Genomic DNA, 9,121 nt, shown 5'->3' on the forward strand with positions numbered 1-9,121 from the left:
CAGGAGAATTTTGAACTGTCATAAATCTGGGTGCAGAGGAGTACACAGGCTGAGGTGACACCACCTCCAGGGGTGAAAACATAAATTCTGTATCAGAAAGGGATTGGATAAATTAAGGGAGGACAAATCCCACCAGGATCATTAAATGCTATGGTCGAGTTCCTCCCAGCTGCTGGGAGCTGGAGGTGTAAGCGGGGGATTTATCAGATCACGTGGCAAACGTGAGACTTCACAGTCTCTTTCTTGATGCATGATCCCTGCATCGGACAGAGTGATGGAGGTGAGGAAGGAGAGATCTTTGAACTGCTTGCTCATCTCAAAATCGTCTACCTGGGCCCCATGTCCCCAACAGTCCATCTCTATCCCATCTTTCCTCCCACCCTGGCTCCCCCATGGCCACGTGCAGTGCCAGCCCCTCAACTCAGCCTCCTCTAGCCAATCCTCTGCCTCTTGATGAGTCAACACTGACAGCTTTTCTGCCAACTCGGGGATGTTGCAGCAACCTGAGCAGCTTATGCAAGGATCTTCTGCTACTTTTATCCCCTGGTCAGGCATGTGGGAGACATCTTGTTTGAGTCCTAAATATGTTTCACTCAAGCCATGATGATGGTGTATTAAAGTGCTGTAATCTTTGCTAGGTCTCTCTTTACACTACTGTAATTACCATAATAAGCTGTGTTAAGTGACTCTTTTGTAAGTAATAACAACATAAAAATATCTCAGCGTGTTTTCCTTTAATGAGCTACAACTTCTGTGCAATCTTCTCTGCACTTCTTCAGCATCTCTGTTTGTGATGGATGTGGCATCGCTTTCATCTCCTGATCGTAGTGTTGCTTCACCCCTGAACTAGCAATCTGGCCCTGGGACTCTCAGCCAGGCTTCATCTGGGCTGCCCCAATCTGATAAATGCAGTGACGGTGATGCTGAGTGATGCCAGTATGAGACACAAGAGCATTCCCCCTCCTCAGCCCCTCTACCAGCAGCAAAGTTTCTGGAAAACCTCGTGGAGCAAGCAAGGCAGCTTTGTTTGCAGGTATCATGACCAGCTGAGCCAAGGGAGGGGACGTTCATGGCCATGGCTGTGGGCCCTGTCAGCATGTGGGTCACACTGCCTGGATGCTGCAGATGGTGCAGGGAATGCATTACCATCACCTTCATCTTATGTCCATTTAAGGACACTGCAGGGAAAGTGATGACAAAAGGAATTGATGCTCAAATATTAAGGCAGAAGTTCAGTGCCTAGGCCGATAACCGATACAAGTGACTACAGGTTAGCTGTGAAGCAGAAAGGGTTTTGACTATGTGGCACAGGGATTTGAGGGACAGCTGCAAAAGCTTTCTCCATCATTTCCGCTGGCAGAAAGTGCTAACATGGTCGGGCAATGCCTCCGCTCCAGCCATCCGTTCACGCCACTGCTGCCCATCTCCATCAGACCGGTCTCAAGGAGCCCCTCTACCCCTCAGCCCTCACCCCCCGAATGCTGCTGCGGGAGATCCAGCACAGGGGCATGGAGCACGGTCCAAAAAGCCTCAGCCAATTACGCTGCCGTAATAACACATGAGCTAACTCACAGTTTGACTGCTTACAGCAGATGGACGAACACTTGTCGGTTATCTGGTGCTGAGTGAGAGGCAGATTTATTTCCAGGACTTGCGACTCTCATTTCTCCCAGCTGAAGCTGCAAGGCAGAGTGTGCATCTGTGACACTTCTTTTTTCAGGTGCAGCTATGTTGCAGTGATGTCTGTCACCAAAAGCGACGGGATTTTTGGCATGTTTGTACGGGTAATGCAGGAAGGAGAGTAAAGGCATCTCTGTTTTCCATAGCATTGTAAGCTGCTTGAATTCATTCAAGCATGAACTGAATTTCCAAATCTCAGCCATACCCTGAGTGCACTGACAGCTGGTTGACCATCAAAGGACTGCAGGGCCCTGTAAAGGAGGGTGAAAAACACTGGGTATCTGCATTGGGGCGACAATAATATGCACTCTAAAAATAAAGGAAACATGAATTGCCACCTTGAATCTGGTCAAGGGTCCACTCAGCCCTGTCTCCAGTCCTGGCTGGCTGTAACACTGATTGTTTCGGGGGAATGTAAGGAAACCCCTCAGGAGACAGCTACGCTGGTCTACTGAGTAGAGCTGACTTAAAACCTAAAAATAATGTGTGGGCTACAGAAGTAACTGCATTTTGCTACAAAACCGGCATTGTACATTTCCTGTCAACTTTTCTTCAGCAAGATATCAGTGCCACACAACTGCTCACAGGCAGGATCTAACAGGGACTGAAATACATTGAGAGGTGTGAGATTTACTGAAATCTGTAAAGTAGCAGCTGCAAGAACCTCACTTACAAACCAAGGCTCTTTATTTTTCAAAATATCCTTGTTGTAGGAAATTTGAAAAAATGTCCAATGTGCAAATGTCCATGAAAGACACCAATATTGCTGTCAAGGGCTATGTCCTTTTTAAAAAGGCACTATAAGGCTTTATACTTTACTAAGGGTTTTTTTAGGGGCTGAATGATATTTCTTGGGAACTGGTTCTGAACTCAGCTGCTGAGTTCTAGACCCTTTGTCTATAAAGCTGTCTATGAAGGGCTATTAGTACCTTCTGACCAGAAAACATTATTAGTAGAAAGAGAAGAGGAAAGTACACATTAAAAAGATACCACATTTCTGAAGAGTTCTCTCTGTTCATTTTTTATTGGATCCAGCTAGAATAACAAAAATAATTTCATTTGGAGGAAGTCAAATATTTTGAGATGCCAGTTTGTTTTTTGTTTCTCCCCTGAAAAAGAAAACACAAGTGAAACACAAGGGAAACAAAAAAAATCAGCTGCTGTGCTTATAGCGAGGAAATCTGTTTATGCATGATTTGAAATCAGAGCAGAGTTTCACTTCATTCTGTCTTGTGTTGTTGTGTTTCATATTTCATGCTTTGGTTAACACTTATTTAGTCTATTCCTAGAGGCTATGACAGGTTGTGCTGAAAGTTTTTAGACTTGCTGAGCATACACTCTCCACAGAGCATGTCAAAATGAGAGGAACAAAGAATTCATTCATTTTTATGCAAAACAAAAAAAGAAATACTTTAATACTTTAAAGACCCAGCCTTTTCTCCTGACATTGTAACATCAAACATGTAAGTCATCAGCACATAAGCTGTCAATAGCTTGAAGAAAACAAAATAATTATGTACCGAATTTTTTTCTATAATTCAAAGAAATATAAGTGCAAGACTTGGTTCTCCTGAATTCAGGTAAAATAAAAATTTAAGTGTATTAATTTATCCCCCCAAATACCCTTTTTCAGCCAATTCTAATTTTAGCCAGTTTCAGTGGCTTTATAAAGGTTTTTCCTTCTTCCTAGTCACATCTCTGTGGGGAAGGAAGATATGATCAACATGTAAGGGTCAGTCCTGTGCTTGTCAGCTTGTGCTTTGGCTTCACCATATGCTGATCGAGTTCAATTATACTGGAAAGGTTTTAAGAAAGCAGTAACAGCTTTGGGATGACCAGTGTATAGAGGATCCTTCAGGAAGACAAAGTGATGGGTAGAGGTAATAACATTTTTCCAGGACTGCGAAATTCTACCTGTATTTCTTCCTGTTTTCCCAAGCCAGGCAAAGAATGCCAGGCCATTGCATTTGCATTCTTAAAAACCAATCTCATGGATTCAAATGATAATCTTGCTTTGTAGCATGGCCATCACAAAGAGTGATACATTTATTCTGGTGCAAAGTCCCCACTTCTCCCCAAATTAGTCCTGGAGCAATCAGTGTAACTGGAGCATAAATGAATGAGGGTGGTGTTAGTGCACTGCTTCTACCCAGCTGAGACTCTGATCCCCTGCCTCAAGGGTCTGACAGCTGGGCATCAGCTGGGATGACTTGGACCCTAATTGCGTCTCTTGTGCTGGTGGCTGCTAGGAGGAGGATAGAGAGATGTGCCAAGGGCTTCCCTGGGCTCTTGGCTTCCTCCTACTTGGGGATGTTTTGCCTCCCAAGCCTGGGAAGTGGCATCAGTTTTGAGTACACTTCACTATTACCCAGCTCCTTTATCAATCTGCCTCTAAAACACACAACAGAGAGCCCTTTAAAAATCACGAGGAAGAGATTGCAGCAATTTGATTTCCAGGCTATTCGAAGGTGTGCACCGAGATACACTCACACACACACACACCTGCTAAATCACCAGGGATGCAGTGCAGCACTACTTTTTCATTACTATCTCTGCCCCCCACCCCATTCCTGTGTTTGATGCTCCAGGAAAGGCAATTACCCCATTCGCTTTCCTCGAAGCCTGTCTACAGGCTCAGGAAACACTTCACCAGATGGGCAGTGTCTGACGTCTAATAACATCCTCGATCCTGCTTTGTAGGCATAGCTGCAAACAAATTTATTTTTTTCGCAAAAACCTTTGGACTCTTTGGATTTGTCTTCTTTGGATTTCAAGTGTAGTTCCTGCATTTATGTGGTCACCCTGTGTGTTGCAAGTGATTTTTGGGGTTAGAAAATAAAACAAGGAGCAGGGCGAAGGCTGGCAGCATTTCTTACACCAGTGAGCACTGCTGCTTACTTGAGCTGACACTCATCCCTGGTCTCTCCTGCTTGCCTGTGCCATTGAGGAAATTCAATCTGCTGCCGTGTCATTGTTACAATAATCTTCGGCTCCTGGACACCAGTCTGAGTATGACAGTCTCACAAAACTGATGTCACATTCGTCTCGGGCAGGCTGTGCTTCACTGGTACATCTTCATTCCCCATGGCTGTTGTGCTGCCTTCCAGTCATCAGTCCCCTCTGTGGCAGCTCAAGGCTGGGCAGCATGAGGAAGAGGAGCTGGACATGACATTCCTTCCAGCTATGGCTTTTCTAGACCTACCTTTTTTTTCTTTCTCTCCCAGAGCAAAAATCTTCACTTGTGTTGGTGGTTACAGCCCCTTTCTGTGCTCTGACCTCAGCCATGTGCAAAACATGGGGTCTTCTTCAGCTTTGTCCCTACAGCTCATCCACCCTTCTCTGAAAAATTTCAATGCCTCTTCTTTTCCAACCCAACTGGGTTTTTGAGAGCTTTCTGCTCTCAGTTTCAGGCTCTTTGCAGTTTTACTTCTTTCTATTTATTGATCTTGATTCTTCCACAAAAGCTGGCATTCCATAGACCATTTTTTTTTAACAAAATGGTTCTCATGCATTTTTCAGTACTGTTTCCCATGCACAGCCTATAATTCCTGAATTATCCACAGAGCCTTGGTTTGTTTCTGTCCCTCCTCAGCTTTTGCCAAGAAGGTTTGTTCTATTAGGGGTTCAGAAAAGGGGCAGTGCTTGTTTTTTTTTCTCTGCCTTTTATATTCTGGATGCTTTGTTGGTTTATGAACCTTTCTAAATAGCAGTTATACCTTCTTAGACATGCAAAGAATAATTCAGGACGATTCAGCCCAGTACTGTAGCTCTCACTCCCAGATGAAGTCACCTTCAGTGAGTGTTGCCAAGGAGGAGAGATGCTCATTAAAAGCCTCTCAGCTGCCAGTCAGCCAGCAGCGACAGCCAGCCCCACTTTACATCGGGAAAAAATGGCTCACGGAGGAGTCCTGTTTCTGAGGACTCAGGAATCTCTGCTGAGATCCCATGGCCTGCTGGGTCTGGTGCATGGCCATGTGAATATTTCATTGCTTGTCCTTGGTGCAATGCAATTGAGGTTGTGCTGCCCCAGAGGTTGGCAGGACTGTGGCAGGTGGGAGTGCTCTGTCATTGATACCATTGCAGCAGGCAGGCTTGAGGGGTGAGATGGGGCTTCTCCTGGGATTCTGCCCTGCCCTGCAGAAGTGCAGCCCTCTTGCATTAATTTGATGCTTTCCTCTCACCTAAGATCAGGTCTGAGAAGTGCAAAGGCCAGTGAAAATAAAGAGCAAAAGGGAAGAAAATTATTTCTGTGGATACCAGAGGCCACTGCCACTGGAGTGGTGAGCACCATTGTCAGCCTGACAGAGCGGGCCCTTCATTTGAGATTTTGGACAAAACTGGAGCAGATTCTTTGGCCATGTGCAGCCTTTAACTCTGCCTATCCACATCTGGATGCATTTGATCTTTCAGAAGGGTACTAGTCAACCCATGGGCCAGAGCCCACAGGCATGGGAAAATGGCTGTGAACCACTAGGATTTCAAACACAAACCAAAGCTGCATACATACACCTCACCCCTCATACATCCACTTGAGCAACCAAACTTTCCAAGTTTTGTCTAATTTTTATTGGGTTTTACAGTAAAACAATTACAGAAATTAAATTAAAAATTACAGAAATGTTACCTGAGGTCGTCATTTCTGTATTTCACATAAATGCTTTCTAGTTAAAGCACATTGTAACTGAGAAGTCCTGCTCTACAAACCCATCCTCTGCTAAAATTTGCATGAACATATTCATGGATTATATCTGATTATGTAAATTGAAGGAAGCACTGGTGATACACAGTAGTGTGAATAGTAGCAAACACCCATTAAGAGCTAGTGTCCCCTTAACATCTGGCTAGATGATGCCAATTTGTTTCTGGCTTTGGGTTTTTTTTTAATCATCTCTCAAATCCAGAGGCCAAAACAGGGATTGCATTAGTGGACTAGCGTTGCTGGTGGCTTAAAAATGGATTCTCTTTGCCCAGGCTTCCCAGCTCTTTCCTGTTTGTTTTCTGCAGACGTTAGAGCGATGGAGCCTGGTTGCCTGAATGCCCATGAAAAGACCATTTGAAGTCTGCATGCTTGAATACTGCCATATAGCAGAAGTGCTGGGCTGAAATGACAAAGCTCTACCAGAGCCTCAAGCTTAAACTTAATGAGGGACAAAAACTCTTCATCCACCACTGCTGTGACCATTTCTCTTCAGTCTATGTTCTGCAATTAGTACATTTAAAAGGGACACTGCTTAACACAGTAGGTGTTCAAGTTCATTGGGAAATTTTTCTAGAGCCCAGGCACACAAGCAAGTGAATGAGGTTTTAACTGTGCCTGGAGTAGCAGATGCCATTATTTCAAGTGAATGTAATAAAAAGATTTCATTTTCGCTCTGAACATAGACAGCAGAGACTGCAGTACCACCATTTTTCTAAGGCTGAAGCTTTGAGGAAAATCCCTCTGGTTTTATCCAGCAGAACAAAATTTATATTATCAACCCAAAGCTCTTTCCCTAAACACAAAATTTCCGTTCCTCTTGATAGAGGGAAAAAAAAATACAAACCATATGATACTACTCGTTACAAACTCAGCTCTTTTTCGAACAGGCAGGTTGAAATATTTGTAACAGACCCTTCACAGTCTATCTGACCTGTTAGGAAAGAAGAAAGATAATAAATTGGACAAGTAAATTTGAATTACGAATAAATTAGAGGAAGCCACAACCAAGGTACTGACATTCAGTAAGTGGAAAAAAGAAAGCTTTTGTGTGGGTAAATTATCTACTGCAAATTATTTACTCAGCTCTGCTGTGAAGAGCTCTCAGGATGGGGCAGACAGCAGCAGGTACTTTGTTTGCTGGTTTAGGTTTCTGGTCCTCAGAATTAATCTTTGACCATAAAGAAACACTGCTGACTCTTCAAGTGTAATTTATTCAATAAGATGATTCTTTTTTTCTTTTTTTTTTAGGAGGGATGCTGCAGAGATTCTTGATTTTCATTTGTCTTTGTTTGGAGATGTGAAATACATTTGCCATATTCACCATTTCATGCTAATTTCTCAATATATTCATATATTCATTTTGGATATAGGATTGTGAAGGACTCTACTGACTTTCAGACTCTATTAAAAATGGAGATAAACCTGCTGAAGACAATTTGCCTCTATTTCTGTACAGCAGGTAATTTTAAAACTAACTGTATATGAGAGGAGCTGGTTCTTTGTATTTTTTTTTACTTCAAGTACTTTTTAATATTTGTGAAGAGCAGTGGTCCTCCATTCCCATGAGAACTTACATCTCATGAGGGTCTCATTTCATAAGCACAAATAAAATTTTCTCCAAAGGCATGAGTGCCTCTCAATCCAGCCAAGGCAGCATCAATCCTTCTGCTGCTTTCAAATCAAGTCCTTCAAACCAGGAGAAGAGAGTCGTGGTGTGGAGGGGTAAGGCTGGAATAACACAACCATGAAGGTGCTCCCTGGGACAGGCAGAACAGAGTGGTTTATACCTTTTACATCTTTATATTCCAACTTTACATACACTTCAGGTTTATACTGAGTTATTTTTAAGTCATTTCAGGAATACATATTTCTGCAAGAGCTATTTCTGTGAGCTCTGCCAAATTGGAAACTGTAGTAGCTATGCATCCCCCACAAAGATGTATACCAGGCAGCCACAGCCATTCTCTTCCTTGCTACTCCTCGCAGCCCCCAGGGAGAAGACATATCAGTCTGTAGAAAAACAGAGTGCAAAATAAATGTCCCCAGAAGGCTCTGGAAGAGCCTGGCACCCAGCAGAGCTGCAGGCACACATCCTTGCTGGAAGCAGCACACATGCACCCATCACCCAGGCAGGCTCTGCCCATGTGGACGCTGAGGGGGGCAATGTTGGGGTATGGCCCTTACTGCCCCCTCAGAGCTGCTCTGCTCTGTGTTCTGATGTGATGGGCAAAGAGGATGGGAGTTATTCATCAGGCTGTGTGAGGCTGTTTGTCTGATAAGCAGGCCCTGCAACAACTGCTGTAACTCCAGATGTTGTGGCTTGCAGGGTTTGGAAATTCCTTGTGTTAGAAACGTTGGCCTGGGTTTGGAGTTCTGGAACTTAATCTGGGACCATCTTTCAGTCATCAAAAATGCATCATGAGCTGACCGGCAAATTTGAGTTTCTCTGGGTTTGGATGCACTTGCAAGGGTTTGATGCATATGGAAAACACAATGTGCCAGTGGATACCAGGCTCTTCTGGAACAGGGCAGATGTATGGCCCTAAACACAGAAGTGAATAGAGCCTCTTGTAGTTCATTTGCAGTTTTTCAGGGCTTGAACCATTCTGTACTTGGTGCAGTAGGGCACTGTGCTTTGAAACTTGGTCACACCTACAAAGCACAATTGCTTCTCTCTCATAATCACTGGCAATGCTCTAGAACTAAAAAAAAGTAACTAAATCTATTTTTATGACATTATCT

At 43.7% G+C, this 9,121-nt stretch overlaps 1 long non-coding RNA gene across 1 annotated transcript; it reads right to left on the reverse strand.

Annotated features, from left to right (window-relative positions):
- Positions 1 to 227: 227 nt before the first annotated feature.
- LOC113964179 lies at positions 228 to 8,040 on the reverse strand. Its single transcript, XR_003533082.1, has 3 exons — positions 7,954 to 8,040; positions 7,299 to 7,310; positions 228 to 238 (listed from the first exon to the last, which is right to left on the reverse strand). It is a non-coding gene; the product is annotated as an uncharacterized LOC113964179 (long non-coding RNA).
- Between the last annotated feature and the right edge of the window lie 1,081 nt (positions 8,041 to 9,121).

Source organism: Neopelma chrysocephalum, unplaced genomic scaffold (assembly GCF_003984885.1).
Source record: "Neopelma chrysocephalum unplaced genomic scaffold, ASM398488v2 Primary Assembly neopelma1_26, whole genome shotgun sequence".
Lineage (NCBI taxonomy): Eukaryota > Metazoa > Chordata > Aves > Passeriformes > Pipridae > Neopelma > Neopelma chrysocephalum.